Source organism: Chaetodon auriga, chromosome 18, assembly GCF_051107435.1.
Source record: "Chaetodon auriga isolate fChaAug3 chromosome 18, fChaAug3.hap1, whole genome shotgun sequence".
NCBI lineage: Eukaryota > Metazoa > Chordata > Actinopteri > Chaetodontiformes > Chaetodontidae > Chaetodon > Chaetodon auriga.
In genome coordinates this window covers 16,645,907-16,669,868 of record NC_135091.1, presented here as the reverse complement: position 1 = coordinate 16,669,868, position 23,962 = coordinate 16,645,907, and the positions used below count along the sequence as shown (strand labels likewise).

Sequence of the window (23,962 nt, the reverse complement as noted above, 5' to 3'; positions counted from 1 at the left end):
CGGGGGAAGTCCTCTGCTGCTGGCGGGGCAAGGCAGAGCACAGAAACACACACGTCCGCGCACACACATACACAAACACACACGTACACACACTCACCGAGCTCTTCTCCGACAGAGGAGAGAGAGCACGAGCGCAGAGAGGGATAAACAGAGGGAGAGAGAGAGAGACTATAGGAACGCAGCGGCTCGTGTGTGTGTGCGTGTGTGTGTGTGTGTAGGTACGCTCGCTCGGTGGTAGAAACGACTGGCGGGGCGGATATGGAGGGGCTCGGGAAAAACGCTGGGAACTGACCGAGTACCGAGACGAAGAGAGGGAAAGAGAGAGAGAGAGAGAGAAAGAGAGGAAGGACGGACGGACGGCACGGAAGGAAGGAAGGAAGGAAGGAAAGGAGGAGAGGAGGAGAGAGAGAAGTGTGACAGAGGAGAGGAAGACTGTGAAGAAGGGGCTCGTCTGGAACACAGAAGGATCCTAAGGTGACTTTACGGGGCTTTCATGGCTGTATGCAGGTTGGCAGAGGTGTGTGTGTGCGTGCGTGCGTGCGTGTGCGCGTGGTGTTGACATGTGCTGCATGGCTCTGCACTTAAAGGGAAGAGTGGAGGTGTGTGTGTGTTGGGGGGGGCATATGTGTGTGTGGCTGTGTGTGTCTGTGTGTGTGTGTGTGTGTGTGTGTGTGTGTGTGTGTGTGTGTAGCCTATATATACATTTGTGTGTGTGAGTTTTTAGGGTTGTTTTCCACCAGCTAAAAAAGGGGCCAAAGTGTGTAAGCGAGCTGAGCTGACCGCTATAAACTGGAGTGAAGGGATCAAAAGGAGTGGATACTTTTTAGGGAAGAGCATGGTCCCATTCCAACACACACACACACACACACACACACACACACGCGCACACACGCACACACACTCACTCACTTTTCAGGTAGGCTACTTTAAGTTGAGCTGGAAAAAAAAGAGTCCATTTTTACCCCCCTTTCCTTCACTCTCTCTCTGTGTGTGTGTGTGTGTGTGTGTGTGTGTGTGAGCGAGCAGAGTTTTCAGTGCAGCGGGTAACACGCACAGTCAGTTGGAAGCTGCAAAAGCTGCACCGGATGAATTTTCAGTTTTTTTCCGAAAGCTGGTTTGACACTGAATGGGGCTTGATAAGTAGTAGCAGCTTCTTGTGTGTGTGGCTATATGTGTGTGAAAGTGCGTGTGTGTGTGTGTGTGTGCCATAGACAGCAAACAGGTTGAGGGAGGCAGATCTGATCAGACGCACAGCAACAGAGGAGAGAGCGTGGCACAGGCTGAGCAGCAGCACATTGGATTACACCCAGACGAATACACACACGCACACAAGCTCCGTGGCCAGCAGAACAGCTGGGGGAGATGTGTGTGTGTGTGTGTGTGTGTGTGTGTGCGTGTGCGTGTGTGTCAGTGCCTGAGAGCGTTTCTCTTAATGCATGCGTCTGCCTTTGCACGTGCAGGACTGTTTGCTTTTGTATTATCTTTTGCTACTGTGTGTGTGTGTGTGTGTTTCCCAGTGAGTGTGTGTGTGTGTGTGTGTGTACCCATCTGAGGCTGTGTAAATATGTATGTGCAGGGAAAGAATGTTCTGTCATCTCTTCAGACAGACGGCGTGTGTGTCTGCCTCTGTCTCCCCCTTGGTCCGGAGGTAGGAGGTGGAGGCAGGTTTGCAGGGAGGAAGAGCGATCAGATGGCCGAGAATAAGGCAGATGAGGAGATTCATTCCGGTGGCGAGAGATGAAATAGAGACAGAGAGGAAGGGAAGGATGATGGAGGTTTTAGGACAGGAGGAGGAGGAGGAGGAGGAGGAGGAGGAATGGAAAGAAAGCGGAGGAGACAGAGTGAAGGAGAAGGGGGCTGACATGCTCTCTCCGGGAGTGCTCATTCATAATTCACCTCCATGGCAAACGTTCATTCACATATTGACCCCCCATGGCTGTGCTCAATGGAGTTCTCGCCCCTCCACCTCTCCCCGTCTCTCAATGGACACCCCTGTGGCGCGACGTTCAGTTAGCCCGCTTCTTTTTCACTTTGGAGACAGTTGAGACTCTCGCACTGTTTTTGTCCGTTATGGCTCTTTTGGACACCAGGACTTTGTCAGTGGGGACGCTCTGATGTGAGATTGAATTGTGTAAATTGAATATTGAATTCAGACTCCACCCCAGACACAGATAATTGGTATGGATGGCTCAGTGGGTTAGTGCTCTCACTACAACTGCTGTTAGTCTGATTCCCTCAACGCAGCTAAAACAGTCCATAATGGATCTATAATTCATGTGTGAATGAATTGAATAGTCTGTGTTTTGAATAAAAGCATCAGACAGATTTCTTGGATGCCAGAAGCATGATTTATTCAGTGTAAATACTCAAAAATGGCTGTTTTAATATTTCTGATTGTATTACCATGCCTGGAGCTACTATAAGGCACTCTGGTCAGCTGTGGGCCATATGGCCGAGTGTTTAAAATGCACAGTCAGAAAAAAAGTGTATTGAGGAGGTACATTTAGCCCTGATATGTTAACACTACAGAAGTGCAGCCCATCAGCAAAAGTGACCAAAACACCCCGCCGTCTTTAGTTTTACAGGTATGATGGACTTTCAGCGTGTTTGCTCGGTGAGAAGAGGTCACAGGCGGGACATTGTTGTCACTGTATCGTCTCATATCGCTGCAGAAGGGTTCATGGTTTTGCACCTTTGTCCCGCGCTCTCAGTCTTTGTAGTGTTTTCCAAAGCTGCAGCCGTGTAAAGACACAGAGTGAAGCACTTCTGCCTCAGTACCGTACATCACGGTGCCGTTGTCAAGGGTTTGAGTCCCACAGGATCCAAGCACACTATATATAGCTAAACTAATTAAAGCCCCCCCACCCAAAAAAGTAAAAGCAACTCCTGTCATTAGCCATTCATCTCTGGGTCAATGGAAACCTGACTGAAGATTGCACGACAGTAAAACAGAGGAAGTGACCTCATATTTCCATCCCTGCCATTAACAGTTATCTGAGGAACAGCCGTGACCTACATGCAAAGGTCGCCTGCCCAACGTGAGCAGCTGAAGCCATTTTTTTATAGGGACGTTTGATGCACCTGAATTGGGATATTTGGTGATATCAAGTACTGGTCCCATAGTAGTGTTTGGTGAATAAGCTGTATGTCTCACTGTGTGGAAGACAACATCAGGCTTGACTTGATTTGATGCCCTATCAAGCTCTTGGAGTTAGTATTGGGCTGATATGTGATATCAGTATCAGATCGGTGCATCCGTCATTATTTAGCTATGTTTCGTTAGCCTTGTCTTTGGTTAGCCTTGCTGGCTTGTCTGCTTGTACTCTAAGAGAGTACTGTGAAAAATTAGTAGAATTCTGTCCATCAAAAGGAAAAATGTGGTAAAACTTGTTAATCAATCTGCAGTGTTTTGGTTTTTCACCTGTTTACATTGAACATTGCCGTCAATCAAATGCAATCAATGCAAATAATTCAAATGTTAAAACAGTCAGTGTGCCCTTCATGAATGGAATAAGTGTTTTCTCACAATGATCAAAGAAATGTGCTGCTTTAAGAGTTGATGAACAGCAACCTGCACAGCTGCGGCGATCTTACTTACACACGCCGCCATGTTTCTATCACTATTTTTAATGGATGTGGTGAGGTAGCTAGCTAGCCACGCAGAAGTATGTCTGCATCCCTAATGCTGCCTACAGAGCTCTGACTGAGACAGCTCTTTGCGATGGGAAGCTGCAGCCCGTCCACATCAGTGCATCACTTAGCTTCTGTGCTCCTCTCTGTTTCTCCAAACTGAGGATGTGCCAACCGCCATCTACTGCAGGTAATACACCGGCTGGATAAGTACCTCATTCAACCCCACTTCAAAAACCCTGAACTATCCCTTTAAGGAACCAACAACGCCCTCAAATCCCCAAACCTCTTCCCAGCTCACTCAACAGTGAACTGTGTTGACTTTCAAAATGTTGACAGTGAGCTGGGAGGAAATTTTAGGATTAGGCAGTGTAACAAAAACAGGGTGTATCTTTATTGCCACTGCTGCACTGTTACTTGCTCCAACTGTGATGGAAAGAGACATTTCATTCGCTCCAGAAGAAAGTGAGGCAAATGTGCACGACAATAGATTGAACATGTGACTTTTGGAGCCAAATTGCAGTTGTTTCACCGTGAAACAGACGGATTATTCTGCACAGGGGAGTCTTTGTGGGCTTTTTTTCTAAACCTTTCTCTGTTATGCCCTTTCTCAGACATATGGCTGAGGTTGGTGAACTGTGCCTGTCACCTCGTGGTTCATGTGTATGTTAACCAGAGGGTTAAAGGCATGGCTTTAAATCGCAGTGGAAACAAAGCCTAAGTGGTCAAGATGGCTTCGAAGAATAATGCACCTTTGTATCCCCCAGGTTATAATTGTCTTCAATAGCCCTCCTGCTGATTTGAAATGGACTCATCGTCCGCAGTGCTGGGCACCTCTGCTCAATTAGCCTCTCTGTACTCCGTCGTGCTGAGCTATTGCCGGTCGCATCCTCACGCAGTGGCACATAAGAACACACCGAGACACAGAATAGCGTGCGTGAGCGCTGCCACGCACACTGTCATGCATAGAAAGACGTCAGCGGGTGTAAAAATAGAGCTTATAAATAGGGGAAATAGTGTTTTATGTTTACAAGGGGTGATGTCATGTTTGGTTTAGATCCATAGCTGACGAATGGGAGGGCAGCTGTGGCGAGTATCAGCCTGCTCAGCTTTGGCTCAGCTATCTGGTGGGTTTTTTGGGTGTTTTTAAAGGAGCAGAGTTCAAGGAGTTGCAGTTTGTGTGTTTTTTTTAGCGTGTGCGCGCGTGTGTATCTCCGTCTTCATGTTTGCATGTGTGTGTGTGTTGTGTTTTCAGCGGTGGAGGCATGCACACAGTGACGCTGCTCTGGTTGCCAAGCAACACAGGAACGTGGGTGGAAGGATTTCCTGTCCTTAGGAAGCTTTGTTTATAAGTGGGGGGGGAGAGTGAGTGTGTATGTATATGCGCGCGTGTGTGTGTGTAGATTTCAGGGTGCATTTCATCAGTATGCTTGAGTGCTTGTGTGTTTTTAATGCACTCCCTGCCTCAAGTAAAAGCGCTACAGAAAAGTCACTTAAGACACACACACACACACACACACACACACACACACACACTGTGTGTACACTGTACACACAGAGAAAAGGCAAAAAAGGCCCTTTCTAGTCTGTTGAGTTGGATTTGTGTTGCATAACTCCTCAAGCCAGGTCTGCTCGCAGCGCTCTGTCTCCTCCTCTTCTACCCGAACACTCACCATGTCACAGCCGCCACGCTCATGCCAGGCCGCCTCCCGCTAATGATGTCATCAGCATGCCTCATTTTATGTCTCCTCTCACACATGAGATTGCAATTATGTGTTCTTGCCCCGCATGCGATCACTAAAAACACACACACAGCATGTCTGTCCTGCAGGCGTTGGACCCCATGATTACGTAATTGACATTGAGTGAATGGGATGACGTCAGCTTGGCTCTCTCTGACTCTCCTGTCTTTCTGGCTAGCTACAGTGATGTCATAAGTGGATACAGCCATACGCTGTGTGTTTGTGTGTGTGTGTGTGTGTGTGTGTGTGTGTGTGTGTGTGTGTGTTTGTGTTGGCATGCATAATAGTGTGTGGAGACAAAAATGACCTCAGGAACCATCTGATTTATATAATGTGTTTCCTCCTCCCCCTCTTTCCCCCTCTTCCTTCCCCTTAAAGTGGAAAGACTTCACAGCTAATACTTGATTGTTCTGTATGCGAATGAGGCGTTCAAAGATGCCCGTGTATCACATGCACGCTGTTGCAGCCTGCTGGGGCCCCTTCGGGTCCCTTGAAATGGATATCCCAGTATCTCCCAACTGGTAGCCCCATCACCTTGCTGCCCTCCGTCTGCGGCTGTCTGACCTCTGTCGGTTCTCATCCCGAGGCTCACCAACAATCCCAGGCAGCGAATGAAAGGAGAAAGATACTGTACGTGCCAGTTCTTATTTTAACCAAAGAAAACACCGCGTCATGGAGAAAGAGGAATGATTCGGTGGTTGGCCTTCTTAAGTGCTCGACAAAAAAATATCTGTTTTTAGCTCGCTGTTTGAGCTACGGGATTTTAGGCACGGAGGAAGAGTGCTCTATTTGTGTCTTGAGTTGAATAGGCCGCCTGTTGTGTTCTCCAAGCGCTGTGGTTGAAGCTCTGAACATCAGCCAGCGCTGGATGGGAGAACTGGGAGGTTTTAACAGACCTGAGCACACACACACACACACACACACACATGCACACGCATGCACAAAGATGCACAAACACACTTTGTATTTCTGCGGTCCTCTCCCACTTTTTCTGTCTCTAACCCCGAAACCGAAGGGAAATCACGCCACACCGTGCCTTAACAGCTCACGACCTGAGTAGCAACACACATACAAATGGTTTATACACACACATGCACGAACACAAACACAAAATATGCAGATTTTCCTAATAAACTGATTAGCATTAGCTCAGCCCGGCTAAGACCAAACCACAAACGCTCTACTGTACATTCCGCTAACCACACAGCAGCTTAACACTGTACGGGATGATTTGTTACCACTGCACAAACATACACACACACACACATGCGTAAATAAACATAAAGACAAACCCCACACATACGCTTTAGATCATAACGGCGTGAGTAAATCAAAGACGCGGTCCAGAGGATGTCCTCACTTCACTTCAACAAGCAACAGTTGGACATAGATACACAACTGCAGTAATTATATACATGTGCGCACACACACAGGCACACACACACACACACATGCTCACCCCACACCCCCCAGGAGTCTTAGGGCCTTAGTCAGCGTCTGTGTGTCCATGCGTGGGCCTGTTCCCTGGCAGTGTGAGGGGAAAAAATACCTTCCCATATGATGTAAACACCAAAGTCCCTGTGTGTGTGTGTATGCTTGTAAGCCTGTGTGTGTGTGTGTGTGTGCGTGCGTGCACGAGTGTGTGACTGGCATTCTCTGAGATAGGATTCGCTCTGTGTGACACTTTCCCAAATTATTCCACAACACTGTGCAGTTTCTTTTTAAAGATAAGTTTCTCTGCCATCTCTGCTTTGTTCCACTGCACACAGTGGAAAGAGACGGCGGAGACGGCGGAGACGGAGGGGCTGACATGTGACATCACTAACTAAAGCGAGGGAGTGAGGCAAAAAACGGAGGCCGCTGCTTTTAACTCAATTTTCAAAAATGGCCTTTATTGATTTTATGATGGTTTTAGAGCACACGGCACTTTGTTTCTAGTAATGCTGAGCGAGGGAACTTCATTATTTTTACAGTTTTATAGAAAATATAATTACTGAGTATTCAGGAGGCCTCTTGATCGTTCGGTTTGATACACGTCCATACGGTATTACATGTGTCATGCATGTCTCTGTGTGTGCACATATGACAAACTGCCTGCACTTATATTGTCACAGATAGCTCATAAAAGGACTCTAAGCTAAAATGCAGAAGAAAGCATTTAAGCCTATAGACCAGGGAAACAGTATGCTGCAAAAGCTGACTTAAAGCGGCGCTCCAGCTGATCAGCAGATTGAACAAAATTAAAGCAGCAGCTGCCGTATTCTGACTGTTGTGTGAGTCAAACTCCAGAAACTCTGGCTTCTACATTTCCCAAATTGTAACTCAGCAGCATCCCTCCCTGCCTGGAACATGGAGTCATACGAAGAAGTTACTGGATCCTCATACTGAAGGTCCTGATTCAAAACTGTAATAGTCCCAGATAGGATCTGCGAACCCTGGGAAGTTTTCACAGTCTTTCATTGCAACGATCGAGGGGTAAACAGTGGAAATACTCAGTTCGTGTTACAAAATAATCTGCCAGGAATTTGCCCTTGCGTGTGTTTGACTGGTCAACGCTGCGCCTTGCTGGATGATGTTGCGTTGCAGCAAAAGTCGAGCCTGGTTTAACTTTTTATCCCAGACGACGCTGTGTTGTTACGCAGCAGCCCTCTGCATGGCCACGTTTTTTCATGCAGGGCTCATGTCAGTCTGAACGCATCCATAGGCCTGTACTGTACTTGGACAGATGCATTTTTTTTTAAACTAAAAACTGTGCTTAATTCCGGCTTCTACAGAACTCCAAATGTCCTCCTGAGCTCACTGTTTAGGATTTGAAACGCCGCGGTGCGCAAAGGGATAGAGGTAGAGAGGACAGGAGCCTTGTTCCTGTGATAACCTATAAAGAATTCAGCACACAGATGGGCTGAGCTACCTGAGGTCCTGATGAAACACGCTTTTCTAGGTTGTGTTCAATGTCTTTTTCCTGTTGCTGTACTCTGTGTTTGCTAGCGTGGTCCGCGGGAGCGTGCTGTACAGGCTTACAGGACTACAGGGGTACGGCGGTCTTCTAGGGACAATAAACACAGAATGATGTGGCATGAGTGTCTTTCTGGTGTTGGACATGTAAGTGTCCACCTCACATGTGCACTTCACTGGAATACGAAACAGGACCACACTCCGCTAAACCCTGACTACATGTGTTTTTTTTCCATCTGTGAGCACCAGTAGCTGCAAATGAGCAAGGCAGCGTGCTGCTAACTGTACCCTTTGGTTTGACTGTGGCGTCCTAACAATGGTGCAAGATTTATTGTGGTCTGTAATGAAGCACCAGCGCGTTCAGCACATTTCTCCTCAAACGTTGAGAGCCAGGTGCGAAACAATCGCCGACTGTCAACATATTCATCATTACTGCGTTCAGACGTGGTCAGGGGGCACGCAGGAGATCGCGCTGGAAATGATCTGTGCTGCGTGTGTGTTGCTAGGCAATTTTGTCACAATACCCCTGTGACCTTCCGACCCTGCCAAGTCTGGTGTTACTGTCCCCGTCTCACACTCCTATGTGTGTGTGCGTATGTGTGTGTTATCTGAGACGATGGTGCGACTGCCGCGTAGCAACTGAGAACAGCTGTGATTTTCACTGTGGTTTGGATGAGAGTGTGTGTGTGTGTGTGTCTGTGTGTGTGTGTGTGTGTGTGTGTGTGTGCGTGTGCATGCACAGTTTTGTTTGTGTGCGTTCTTGTCCGCATGAAGCTGCCGTCTCTGCTCATCTACGCACACACCCACAACAACATAATATGGCACGCTGTCACTTCCACAGCGTGATAGCGGCATAGACTCAATCAGCCAAAATGCACCCACCCCCCACAACACACACACACACACACACACACACGCACACTCAACCCTGTTGTCAAATCGCAGCCGAAAATAGAGAGCAGAGGGAGCGACGGAGCAGTCATTTCCCTGAAGATCCATTCATGTAAAATACTGTTATTCAAACCTCCCTCCCCCTTATTCAATAGTCTTATTCATCTCTCTCTTGACTGCAAAACCAAACACGCCTTGTCTTCTGCTTCCCGGCAAGAGCCTTTGTGCCCGCGTACACACCAGCGCTCCTGTGTGTGTGTGTTTTCCCCGCTCTTCTCCATGAGAGGAATGTCCTTGGCCTGTCCGACCTGCATGCTCCCACTGAGCCCTCCGTCAAACACCTGGGGCGGGCTCTCCTGTGCCCCTCCAGCCAATCAGGAGCGCCGGCAGTTAATGACATCAGTTAGCGGAGGATCTTTAGGACCGGCCCCTCGAGGTGATTCGACTGAGAGAGAGTGCTCTTATTGTTATGATGATTAAGTGTTATATGAAGGGCTATCAGAGGAGAGCCCCTTAATGAAAGTGGAGCACAGAGAGCAGAGGCAGCGGCGGCAGAACTGTAGAGAGCTACAGAGGGAGGCAGGGAGAAATTGAGCTAAAAGTAGAGTAAGATGGGAACGAGGGGGGTGGGGGGGGGGAATCAGGCGGATTTAAGGTGAGAGAAGACAGAGATGGTGAGAGGAAGGGAGAGCAGGAGGGAGCGCAGGGCTGAATATTCAGCAGCTGTGTGTCCAGACTTGCTGACTCTGGGTGTTCATGCTCTGAATGTACCATGAGAGGTAGACAGTGTGCTCAGGAAACTGCTGTAAAAGAGCAAAAGGAGAAGGAGCAGAGGAGGAGAGAACAAGTGCATGCTTACGAAAATGCAGACAAATGTGTGCGTGGTTGTGTCGGCTTGTGGGCTCTTTTCATGTGTGTATCTGTGCAGGAATGCGTGTGTTTGTGTGCAAGTGTGAACACTGGAGTTTCCCTTGCCATTTGGTAGAAAGTGTAACGCCCTGCCTCAGAGGAAAATTCCATCCTCAGCTGCTCCTACGCTGTTGTAAATCATCAGGCTGGGATGTCCAATGCGTTCTGTTGTTTTGTGAATAAGCAGGTTGTCACCTCTTTGTTGTATCCGCGTTCCCTCGGCCTCTGTCCTCATCTGCAGTTAGTGTCTTACTACATTTCCCAGACTGCCTCTCAACAAGCGAACCCCCCCCACTCTTAACCCCGCCTGAGACTGTGTCTTAACTTGTTGATTTTCAGCTGTTGATGTCTGTAGAGAGCCGTAGCAGGATTTCTTTTCCAGTTGAGAAAGTCTGTTGTGATCCTTCGACACATCATGTCTTGTGGTTGCATTGCATTATGGTATACCATGAGCGCTGTCACTGGCGCAGTTTGTAAGTATGCCACCTCTATGATGCATTCCTCCTAGTGTTAATACATGTCGGCGTAAACTGGAGGCTCGACAATGACGCTCCTCCAGAGCCCGAAACCTCATACTGTTGCTGTTCACGTGTAGCTGCTGATGAGACGTCATGTCATGTTGCACGAATTGTCCGAATCCATCACTTAACAGCAAAATGAGACCAGACCTCCTCCAGGTTAATGCATTTAAAGCTGTCTTTCTTTTCAGCAGCTTCCAGCACACCTAAAAATATTGCATTAGTATGGGTTCCACTGGAGAGCCGCAGTGTCTGATTGTGTTTCACAGGCTTTTGCACCCTTACAAGAATACGATTATGGAGAACTTTGTTTTATTTGCCTGTCTAGTTGATGGGTTGTTTCCATGCTATGGTTCAGTTTTCCTCAGGAACACTGACTGAAATGTACTTTTTTCACCCGCCAAGGGCTGTTAAACGAGAAAATTAACCTGCCAGTAATCAGACTGCTTCTAGTTCACAAGTAATATACTCTGTATATAATATATGTGATGTGTTTTTCTGCCTGTATTCCTGTTAAACTTACTCACACTGACTGTGGATCAAGTGCGCAGAAGTGAGATGCTGTTTTAAAGTCTGAGATGAGGCTAAAACAGAAACGCTGTGGAGTGAGGCATTTAAATGTTAGCAGCCAGTGCCCCCGTGAGTATATTTACACCCCCTTAAGAGACAGTTAGGTTGAGAGGGTTAACTTAAAGAGGAGCCACGCGCTAAATGGGTGGTTAGATGGGATGATTCGAGCAGAATTTGAGGGTATGGTTACCCTTTAAGTCTGTCTGCACATGATCAGCAGCCGGAGCTGCACTGGCTGAGAGCTCGGCTCAAAGCTGATTCATCATAAATCCTATGTATACAAGAGCTGTTAAATTCCTGCTCAAGAAATAAAACAGCGACTTTTACTGTAATCAAATAGGTATACTTGGCAGATTACTCTGTAACATGACTGTATTTCTGCTCTCTACCTCACGTTCATCACGGCGACAGATAAAACGATTGCCATAGTGATAACTTTCCAGAGTTTTCCTCATAGTAGTCCAAATCACTGTGCTGTGGCATCTTTATCTTTATCTTTATCACTCAAACTCATTATCCTGGATCATATTTCATCGTCTCAACGGAGCCTTAAAGAACACGTCGTGGAAACTCATGACGGCGTACGTGAGCCCTGAAATTGTACAAAAACGCCTCTTTGTGCTTAACCTTCAGTTGTTATGAAGCAAGGCTGCATCTTTGTTCACTTCACTGAGACCAATGCATTGATGTGTTGTGGTGCTAACACAGAGAGCTCTAACTGTGGCAAAAAAAAAAGTTTAACCTGCTTTCATTTTTCCCACAATGCAACGCAACATCGCCTGACAACGCACTGCACTGGCCAATAACTGCCTTGGATTTTCGGCTTTTGATTATGTTGGATCCCGTTTCCTCGTTTTAGCGGTACCTGCCGCAGCACGCCAAACAACCAGGCGGACCCTTCCTTCGTGGCCTGCTTCAGCTAGCGAGTGTGCATGCTGTTTGTTTTTAGGGTTAATGTTCGAGTGGGTGTGTCTTTGAGTTAGTCTGCAGCCAACAGATGGACCCTTCTCAGTTTATCCAACAAACACGACTAACAGCGGCGTTCATTTGGCACTGGACAGATGGAAACTTCAGACTTTGCTCCTGAGTGGATGTCAGGCAGGAGCGAGAGAAGAAGCTGTAAGACGAACTGGACGTTTGAGGTAACCTCCGAAAGTAACGGAGGGAAAGCTACGTGGATATACAATTGTTGCATCGGAGCTCAAGCAAAGTCAGCTCAGGTATTGCTCTAATTAAAGGCGGAGGAAGAAAAGGCAGATAAAGCATCATTTGCCCTCCACTTTTCTCTGGAAACCTCCAGCCAGCGAGGAAGATCACCGCATATTTTGCGCTGGCAGAGAGGATGCCAGCCCCCCCCACACACACACACACACACACACATCACCCCTGGCTAAAGGAATGTAGCGGAAAACGAGGGACTCGAGATAGAAGATCAGAGGCCTTAATACGAACCACATTGTGTGTTGCTCTCCTGTTTCCCATCTCCTGTGTTCTCCGCATCAGGAGTGAAACAGCCTTTGATGAATATCTACAAAGAGATTTGAGGCTCATAAAGAGTGGCAATTTAGCCAGGTATGTTATCTTAAGCCTGGTAATTTGGGAAGTCAATTCACTCATAGGGAGAGCCGGGGGAGCCCGTGGTGTTTATCAGGCCGACGAGCATCAGGTCTGTAGGTTGAAATGGAGAGTTTCCTGGCTATCTAATCCATGACTGACCACATCTTGAGACTGGGGTTATCATATCTCTTATCCCCTCTCTTTTATTCATGATTCTTTTCTTTCCGCTGCCTGCGTGTTTGTGAGTGGACTGTAAGCATAGATCAGGCCCCGTCTTTCCCCTCAGTTACACGTCTAATCACGGCACCATCATTCCTCTTCCCTAATTCTGTTGGCAGGGCCTGTCAAACAGCATACGCTGAAAGACGGGGTGACTTTGAAATGCTGCTAATGACCCTAGGATATAACTACCCTCTCCCTTTTACTCCCCCTCACTCTTTCTTTCTTGTCCACTCCTGTCATTTGCACTCACGGTCATCCTCCTTCTTGTTCACTGCTACTCTCTGGATCTGCTGATTAGAAAAATGCAAGATGAATCACACCGGGTGAGGACAGGCTGGAGAGCGAAGCCGTGAAGGGTTAATGTGAAGACGAGCTTCCGTCCAAATGTTATTTAACCTGTATTTAAACTGGGCAGCCCCGCAGATTAAAAATCTCCTCCATCGAGGGAGGCCGGCCAACACGCAGCATCCAGACAAACAGAAAAATCCAAGACAGAAAACACACAAAGGCAAACTAAAATCAAAGCCACATAGCCGGGAGACTGCTTTATAAGCCGTCCAATAGGCAACATGTCAGCGTCAAACCAGCCGGCTCGTTGCCAAACCTATTTAAATCTTGACTAAACAATGCAAAGACAGCTCCTTATTGAGTCTGCCACAAGAACCTTCATTAACCGCTTTCAGCTTTAAATAAGTTTGCAGCCAGTCGCATGAAGAGGGAGCAGAGTACACAAAGGCACTTTTCCCTAATTCAGCTCTGACCTCAGGGACAGATCGCAAAAAGCAAATCCTGGGACCGCTAACAGTCATTTTCCACCTACTTTTCTTTTTTTTTTTTTTAAGAGATGGTAAAAAACAGTGAATTAGTAGACCCAGAGTGGCCTCGTGTGATTCTGTCTGAGTGCAGAGGGGAGTGAGTGGAGCAGGTGACACTGATGAGAGGCAGAGGTGCAGCTCAGTGCTGCAGCGGCTAAGACGGGGTGATGCATGTGAATATAAAACAACATAATCGAGTGCTAGCATGAGCTCAGTAGCGACCAGCAAAAGGAAAAAGCTTGCCATTTACTCCTTTGCACAGGCTTTTCCTGCTTTCCAAGCGGCTATTTTTCCCAATCAGCCTCAATGGCAACAAAATCAAATTGCAAAGATTTGTAAACTGCCAAGCTTTAATATTCTGTAAAATTTTTGCTTTTATCCTCCAATCGTTATTTCAGTGGGATGCTCACATCATCTCAGTGAATTTCCGAGCCGACTGATGACAGTGTGACAGTGTCAAACGAGAGTCCACAGCCATGCCTGCAGCTCTGTGAGTAGGCAGCTAGGTGCTAATGTTAGCATGCTAACATGCTCAGAGTGACAATTAAATTAAGTTAAGCAGGTATGATGTTTACCATCTCCACCATGTTTAGTTTAGCACGTTAGCATGCTAGCATTGCCTGATTAACATGTAATACTTGAAAGGGTGATACCTGAGCTTTAGCATTAGTAATATTTTTTGATACCTTATTTTGACAAAATATTAACACAAAACTTTTTTTTGTTTGTTTAGTAAAAGAAGCCAGAGTTCTTAAAAGTCTTAAACTTGTTTTAAAATTTAAAAGACTGAGTGTGACCAGACATTTGATACCAGTTTTCAATACTTTTGGTCGTGTATTTTGGTTTGGGACCAAGAAAAATTACTGATGTTTTGACACCCAGTACCACACAAACACACAGAAGGATTTGTATCTGGCTGCCTCTTGTTTTTTTAAAAGTGAAGATATTTACTTTAGTTCGACACTGTGCGTACACACTTGATGAGCTGATCTGAACAGTTGATCTGTTGGGGTTGTGCAAACATTTTGATAATGAGAAATGATATCCTTTGAAAATTGCCAGTAGTAAATCAATTCTGCACATCATTTAATTGGATGAACCGTGCATATATTAACATCTCACAGAGGGGGCTGCAACAGGCATTTGAAACTGGTGTGACTCCTCGGATCACTTTTCCCTTTTTCTGGCCTGTTCGTGAGTTTGCAAACAGGCTGAATTTTGTTTTGTCAGCATTCGGAGCGCGTTTCGTTTGACATAAGGTATCTTGTGCGGTGTTAAAAACAGCTTGCAGGAGTGGGAGGGAGGAGTGAAGGATGTAAGCAGAGTTGTATCATCAGCAGAAGCGGTGTAAGTATCGTCAGCAGAGGCAGGCCGGAGAGGACTGTATAGGCTACTGACAGACTGCTGCCTCACTCCCTCGCCCTCCTCTTTCCACTTTTTCAAGTCCAGCTAAGAACACTTTTTTTTCTGTGCTCCGGCCGCCTTCCTCTGCCAAAGGTGAGCTAATAAACTCCTCAGTCTTGCTGCGCTGTCTAAACCAAACATGCAGCCGCGCGCCTCCTTTATCGCAAACCTCTATCACCAACTTTGAGCTCATTTGCTTATTGATTCCAATCTTCCACCTCGGCCAAATTTGCAAAAGGCTCAAAGAGCAGAGGGAGCCGGAGCAGCCAGAGAGGGTGGACCTTTGGAGCCGGACAGGCTCTTCCAGTGGTTGTTGCCATGGTTTTTTGTTGTGGGGACAAACTGTCGGCCAGTGGCTGAGAGCCTGAGCTGCTGTTTGTTAAAGATAAGTGGAAAAGCCAGAGGGGAAAGAGAAAGAGGGAGACAGACAGACACAGAGAGGGAGCCCTGCTTAATTTTTTTTTTTTCTGTTTGACTGCAGGACATCCAACTGAAAACCACTCACCACCTCAAAGCTTCATCCACCCCACTCTCCCCTCAATGTGGGGATCCCGATAGATCACGCTCCCCTCTTTAAACAGTTCACTGAGCCCTTCTCCTTGCGTTTTTCTGACCCGCACCCCTCCCTGCCCGCTATCAAAGCTCTGTTGGCTGTGCACTGGCCGCTTTGATATCGTATAGTGTTTCTGGCAGTCTCCCTCTCTCTTTCTTTTTCTCACTCTCTCTCTCTCTCTCGCTCGCTCGCTCTCTCTCCTTTTCCCACAATATTGTAAAAGAGCACAGAGCGCCAGCAGGGACCTGCTCACTGTCAAAGAGAAAAGACAGGGAGGCCTTAGAGGGAGTGAGGTAGGGGCCGGGGGAGGGAGGAGAGGAGGAAAAGGCGGCAGCGGTGAGAGAGAGTGTGATCTTTTTATCATTATTACTCTTCTTGTTGGCATCTGGTAGCATTTGATCTCATCTGAATACAGTATTAAATCCGCTTATTATATCAGAAGCCATGCTGAATTTTTTAGGTTCAGCTTTCGTTTGTGAGTAACCAAAGTTGAAAAGTAACAGGTGTGGTCTTTCTCTTACACACCTCTTCTGACAATTGCTTCAAGCACTCGTGGTCCCAATTGCAGAACTGCTAAGTTCATTAAAGCTTGACAGCACTGTCTGCGATATGCACGAATGTTTGAGCAGAAAGATGGACGTCACACAATAAGATGATCATTTCACAAGATACGGCTCGCCACTCTGCTGAAAGCGCATATTAAAGGAATAGTTTCTGATTGCCTCTTGCCTTTTGAAAGAAATTGAATAAGCATATTATTTCCTCAAATGTTGAACTATTCCTTAAATTTAGAATTTTCTTTTTTTTTTTTTTTTCTATGTAAGATCAATGAAAGTTTCACTTTCACCGGCTAATTATTCCACGAGAGGAGACGCACTGCTCTGCTGGTCTTGTTGCAAAACCTCGGTCCACTCGTGATGATACGGTCGTTTTAATAATTCTCTGTCTTTCTCTAACAAATGATCTTCAGCCTGGTGCTCCCTGCGGCTTGCAAGGGCACATTAACTCGACAGTGGCCGAGTGTTTCATCTGGGCCTTTGGCTACATTTGTCGTTTTAACCAGCGAAAGCAGTGATCAGTGCCTGGTAAAAAGTGAGAAGCCTGCGAATTTCTCTTTGCTCATAAAATTCAATCAAGGATTCTGTAACGGGTTCGTTAGCCTCTTAGCTTAGCAAATCTGCGTATTGTAACCGTTTGGACCTGGATCCAAAGCAGAAACTGACCCCGCTGACATCCAGTAGCAGTGATGGTGATGTTATTTTCTCACACATGCACCCCATGTTGAATGCCACACGAGGAGAGCACACTGACCTGACCTGAACTGAGTGACAGAGAAAAGATTGGGCCGACCGAATGAGCAACAGTGCGAGCGAGTAAGTGAGCGAGCGAGCGAGCGAGCACGAGTGTGTGATTGCATGTGGGCCCGTGGTGTGTCATGGCCATTACCATGGCAGTCTAGAGCCGTGGGCCTGGGCTTTTTTTAAGCTTGACCTGACTAGTCAGTCCGCCACACACACACACACACACACACACACACACACACATATAAACTACCCCTGCTCTCCACCAAGGGACCTCCAGGCTGCACACACACACACACAAGTCACCTTCAAGTGTCCACATGTGCAGCCTCAGTGTGCCTTTGTGTGTGTGCGTGTGCTTACGTCTGATTCTGATTGTTGGGGTGCGCGTGACTTCATGATCGCTGGCTGCTGATGAATCATACCAAACTTACTTTGCACTGGCCTGATGAAGGTCTGTTTGCTTTGCTGGTTAGCCTGCTTCTGAGGACGGAGTCTGTGTGTGTCTGTGTGCTTGTTGTCTTGAATTTTTCAGTGGCAATATTTGATTTTCTTGCTCCATACGTTTCGCGTGGCCTTCCCGAGCTCTTGTCTCTTAGTTACTGTGTGTACCTGCTTTTTTAGTAACACTGGAGTGCTGTTCTTACAGCATAAGCAGTGGCCCCATTGATGTGTTTTGTGCTATCATTTTTCAGTTTGAAAGTTCTGGGGCTCAGCTCACCTAAATACACTGTATATTATGTGCTTATTATCTGCTTAGTTGCTTTGCCAATATACAGAAGGGGTCTGGTTAATCCTGTAGCAGGACAAGCTCTGAAACTTATAACGTTTAGGGTGCAAAGAAAGGGTCTTGACCTATTTTACCATAGGCCCCTATAATTAGGTTCCATATACCATATATATTATAATTGAGCTGCATCCTATGGTTATTTTATTTAAAAAGCCAATTAGAACTCCCAGAGCCAAAAATGACATCTTCAAATTGCTTGTTTTGTCAGATCAACTGTCCAAAACCCAAAGATTTTCAATTTACAGTGGCACGAAACAGAGGAAAAGCTGCCAATCCTCACTCTTCAGGGGCTGGAACCAAGCCATGGCTCCAGGGATAATAATGTCAGTCTGTTGGTCCACCACTTTGCTCCAGACTGAAATATCTCAACAACTGCTGGATGGATTGCCATGAAAATTTGTACACACATCCAAGGCATCCTGACAGGGTGAATCCCACTAACTTCGGCGATCCCCTGACTTTTCCTCTAACACCATCAGCAGGTCAAAGTTGTTACTTTTCCAGTGAAATATCTCAACATTTACCAGATGTTTTGTGTGCAGACATTCATGTTCGCTGCAGGATGAAGTGTTTTAACTCTGGTGATCCCTTAATTATTCATCTACCACCGTCATCGGGCCAAAGCTAGCATTCTCAGTCTCAGCTGTAGCCTACTTGCACTAATTAGCTAATATTAGCATGCTAACAAACTAGGATGGTGGTAAGGAAGGTAAGCATGTGAGCGTGTGGCGTGACAGTCACAGTAAATTTCTGATCAGTGATATACTATCACTGTATTTTGCCCATGATGTCAATAGATCACAACACGGGTGAATCTGCAGCAAGCAATTCAACTACGATACATCACAATGTTGATATTAAGTGAAGAAGAAGTGCCTCTAAAGAGACAGGGTCAGCTATTTACATTATTTATCATTATTATTATTATTATTATTTAAATCAGTTTTTTGACAACAGAAGGAATATAAAACCAGTGCTCTCTACGCCTTTTTAACACACACACACAGCTGTCAAATGGCCAAAAAGCAGAACATTTCTCAGAAAGTAGAACATTTCATTTTGTGAAGGAAGTCTGAGTTATCAGCCCGAGCATCTGAAGTCTGTTAAATCTGTGAAAATTCAATTCAGCAGAAAAGTCGGCAGTCATTTAGTGGTAAAGTAGAAAATTATTTGTATATTTGATTAGCTAATCATTGCAGAACCGTTGGTGTATATTTGAAAAAGACTCTTAAGGCTGCTCAGATTGGCGGTCTGGTCCTGTGGCTCCGCTGCAGCGCCGTCCTCTGCGCAGATCAAATCAGTCCTGGGAGGGAAAAGCAAAGACAGCCTGCGTGTTTGTGTATGTCTGATTACGTTCATGCGCACGCGTGTGCAACTGCGTGAGTTGCCAGGCAGCTGAGAGCAGCAGCCGGGACCGAGGGGTCAGGAGCAGTCCTCTGGGACACCCTGACCCCTGACCTCTATTCCATAAGTCTTTGCTGCTGTGGATGACATAAAAGGAAGACACATTCAGACCTTATAGGATGTGATTGGTCCTGCTCTGCTTCCTTAAAGCCCTCTGGAACCCTGATATTTGTCGTCAGGGAAAAGCAGGAAATACAGAAGGGGGGGGGGGTGCCGATTTCACAGGCTGAAAATGGAGAACATCACAAGGCTTCCTACAAGCGGTGTTGACATATATGTAGCAGAAGTTATTATTTTCCAGTCTGTGAGAGAGTTCTCATTTTCCGCGTCTCACTGTTGGTCTTCCTCTCCCCTTCCATCCATCCAGCATATGTGTAGGAGGGATAAAGGTCGTCCTTTTGTCATCAAAACTCCAGATTAGTTTTGCCTCGGTGCATCTGACTCTCTGCTTTATCACTGTGGCCAGAGGAGCCACAAGGTTCAGCTCACCCCACTGCAAAGTAATAACTCCTACCAGCTACTATTCCATTCTTCGCCACTATCTCCTACACTACTATTACTACTCCATTCTGGGGTAGGGGGATTATTTTCATGGCACTGGCTTTATTGGGCTGTACACTGAAGATTGACAGGAAAGCGAGTAGCAGGAGGATGTGATCTGCAACGTATGTCCCGTGCTGCGATCAGACTGACAAAGTTGTAATAGTGGCGTCAGTCCGCCGAGACCCGGAGCAGAGCATATATATACGCTGCTGACAGCACGTCATAAGCCCATCTTGGTTTTATTTTAATATTTCTGCATTGATGTGGCTTTGGCGCTTCTGTAACGTGATGACTTGGGGATTTCTCTGCAAGTCAGTTTGGCTAATATTGCAGCAGACTCCAGCACAAGACGGTGAAATGAAGTGCATTATTGAAATGTTTCTTCTGGCTTCGGCACACAAAACGCCTGCGAGTCAGACAGAAAGAGCTGCCAGCGGGGACTGAAGATCTTCTGAGGATTACGTAAATGTGGCATGTGATTTCGACAAGTATCTGCGAGAGCATGAATGCAGTGTTGGATGATTACGCTGTCAATTAGAGCACATGAATTAGCCCACACCCTCTGCGCTCTCAGAGGAGTTTGTTAACCTTCTCCCCTCCGTGTAAACACTGGTGGCCTCTGCCTCCACTTACAAAGGCTTCAGAGAGTTTGGAGCTGGTCAGAGGTCAGCGGGGTCACATCAAGGCCAGTGACATTCTTCAAAATGAACACAGTGTCTGGGTTTGTGTTTAGCTAGCCTCGACCAGTTTGGGCATCTGAAACCAACAAAGCCCTCATCTCAGTTCATTCAGATTTGATGATTGAGTGTCAAATAAGTCTCTTTGACAACTTGTAATCTGAGGTTGGATCATATTAATTGGTGCTCCATTAGCTCTTAGAATCTGAAATGCCACTGCGTCTCACACCTCCATCCTTTTTTTTTTTTTTTTTTTTTGCAGACGACAGCAAAGTGTAATGATATATTGATTTTAAAAATGTTTTGCTTTTAATGGCGCGCCATTGTTAGCGGAGGCTCGATACGACTGCAGCCAAGCAGCACACTTTGGACGAGGACCTTTAGGTTTGTCAATATCTTGTCAGACATGCAGCAACAAAAACAAGTCCTGGCAAAATCAGAATTGCTCCAAATCAAATTTAGCTCAGATTTTGGACGGGGCCACAGGTTTTATGTAGGTGTACGACCTCAGAAATGTGACCTTTCAGGATTAGGATGATCGGCTGTTGGAGTGGGTTTTGGCTGACATTGTTTTTCTTTATTGACTCATTTAAAGATTCATTTCTTTCAATTAATCGTGTATTTTAGGAAATCTGAAATAATAAACTCAAGGACTCCTTTGCAGCTTCTTCATCTCTATCACACAGTCTTCACCAGTTGATGGAGTTGAGCAGCTGTTAAGCTAAGCTCCGGCCAGCTCCTCCACAGCACATTAACATGTTACATCTGTAGATGTAAAAATGAGTGATTTTATTGGGGGGTTGTGTATCAGACTCTTTCTCGGCCAGGCGCAGTCACTCCCTGTCTTGTCCTCACTGTGAGGTTGCCAGGCAACCAGCGGAGACTCCGCTAAGCTAACGGGCTGCTGGTGGCGGCTTGATGCAGAACACACGAGAGTGGTATCCATCTTCTCATGGAACTAAAATGTTCGACTATCTTTTAAATTCTTCCACCTTTTGTCGCCAGCACCGCGCACTGCCGCCATCTCTGTGACAAACAGCAAACTATCTGCTGATGAAGACCATGTGTCGTGGTTAGAAAAAAGGTAGCAAGTGCACCTTGAATCACAATTGTTTCGTCCAAGCTCGCATTTGAGTCACTGAAAGCAGAAAAGGTGTATTTGACTGACGTGTTTGCTCAATAAATCCCCTTAATGATTCATCAATTTTCAAAATTGTTGGAGATGATCATTTTCTGCCGGCCAGTTGTTTTGCCAATTGACCCTCTAATCATTTCAGCTGGGCTGTCATTTATAATAATGCAAATGAATAGAGGGCTGTTCACTCCTGGAGTCTGTGCGAGTTTAAACGTTCAGCACATTTGCCACAGTAATTTTCAGCCTTTGTTAAGTGGCGGACTCTTATGGAACCTATATTCATGGCAGCATAATAATAGGAACAATCTGACTTAAGTGTACCACCAACCTCTAAGCATTCAAAAATGGTGTTTCAAATGGAGAAATCCATTTACTCTAATTGAACGGCGTCTTTTAAAGTCCATGTTATCAGGTTTCAGAGTGCAAACAGAACCGGTGTGATGCCAGGGTCGCAGTGAGAGCAGAGACACGTCGCACAGATTACAGCTGCCTTAAATCGCATTGGTATGCACAGACACTTAGACGGAGTGTGCGCTCACAGTCCGATGTGCACGCACACACAAACGCAGGGGGGAAAACATGTGCGCGCGCTAAGCCAAATGTGGACATGCCAAACACAGATGAACACAAATCAAAACAAAGCATGCAAACACAAAAGAGATCCAGAGAATGAAGAAGACAGAGAGAATAGCACAGTCCCATCTGTCAAACAAATGTGAGGATGCTTCTCTCTCTCTCTCTCTCTCTCTCTCTCTCTCTCTCTCTCACACACACACACACACACACACACACTCACTCACTCAGCAGACATCATTTAGTCTGAACTTGAGCGATATCTGCCTTTGTCCTTTAGCAGTCGGTCCTGAGGGGCCGCTGTAGAAGTTGCATGAAAGTTTGTTTAGAGCTGAGCAAGTGTGTTAAGCTTTATGAGCGCCCATGGGAGACATGGTGGCACACACACACACACACACACACACACGCACGCACGCACACACTCACACACGCATCTCCTCAAACACACGCTCAGGCACGAGGCTTGGGCGGCAGCTCGCGCTGGCCCCGACCAACAGTGAGGAGTTTGTTGTCATAGCAACAGTAAAATGAGATGACTTTACTGTCAGCCGTAATGTTTCATGGCCCCCTTGCCGCTATGGCAACATAACAAGGAGGAGGAAGAGGAGATGGAGAGAAAGAGAGCATCAGAGCCTTCCAGCATGCATTCCAGTGGACTCCTACCAGGAACAATGTCACTGTGATGCCCTCACACACACACACACCGTGACAAGCCTGTCAAACACATGCATAAACACACTGGCACAAAGATGCACACACACATAGACACACACACACACCTTGAAAAGCCTGTCAAACACCCCTTCCACCTCGCCCATCCCTTTGATTGTGCGCCGACTATTTTCAGCTACGGCGTTATCGTCACCGGGGCCAATTTGAATTCATTACGCTCAATGTCAATATTGGTGCACCGACGCTGTACCTCAGACAGGTACAGCTTGTTGAATGAGCGCGCGTGCTGTCAGGAAGCGTGAGAAGTGAAAAGAGAGGAGAGAGGAAGAAGAGGAGAGGAGATCAAAGACATCCGGCTCCGTCGAGCGTTTCCCTGCGCCGCCGAGAGTGTCGGATGGAGCGGCGGGGTGACTATAGGCTGGCCGGCTGTACGCGGAGCAGCAGCACAGCGGCTGTACATCACAATTCTATATTTAGCTCCGTCCTTCCTCTGTGAACGCTGTGAAGCGGAGTTGTTGGCGGCGGTGGAAAAGTGGGAAAAATGAAGGAGACGTGGGGGGTTTGTGGGGAGGGTGGAAGAGCGACAGACACGCAGAGGAGAAAAAGCGTCACAGAGTTGTTTTCCTCTGTTGCCATGGTGACACATCGGCCAGAGCTGGAGCGAACTGACACTTGTCACGGCGCAGCGGGCTGCCGTGGGTGACAGCTGTCAGTCAATCACGCAGAGTGAGGGGACAGATCGGCCGATGATCACCTTGGATTAGAGAGCGATCGCACCACACGGGGGCCAGCCAGAACATATCTGGACTTAATCCCCGTGTCCTAATGGCGCTGCTCTCTGCTGCGTGTGTGTGCGCGCGCGTGCTTACATAAGTGTGTGTGTATTCATCCGTGTTTACATGTGTGTGCATGCTTTCAGCTTTGCAACCTTTTTGCACCCCTGGTTTGCTACAATTTGTGTATGAATGCAAATTTAGCTTCTCGTTTTCACTTGCGTGTGTGTGCGCACGTGTATGTGTGTGTGTGTGTGTGTGTGTGTGTGTGTGTGTGTGTGTGTGTGGGCACGTGTGCATCCTAGCCAGGGTGTGTATTTGTATCCAG

General features: G+C 46.7%; 1 protein-coding gene across 2 annotated transcripts in view; it reads left to right on the top strand.

Annotated features, from left to right (window-relative positions):
- The first annotated feature begins 61 nt into the window (after window positions 1-61).
- ches1 (checkpoint suppressor 1) overlaps window positions 62-23,962 on the top strand; it is a 53,773-nt gene continuing 29,872 nt past the window's right edge. Inside the window, exon 1 of one of the 2 annotated variants that reach the window (XM_076756317.1) lies at window positions 62-474. The gene's annotated coding sequence lies outside the window, so the exon portion shown is untranslated. The remainder of the gene's footprint in view (window positions 475-23,962) is intronic. The other variant, XM_076756316.1, reaches the window with a different exon arrangement.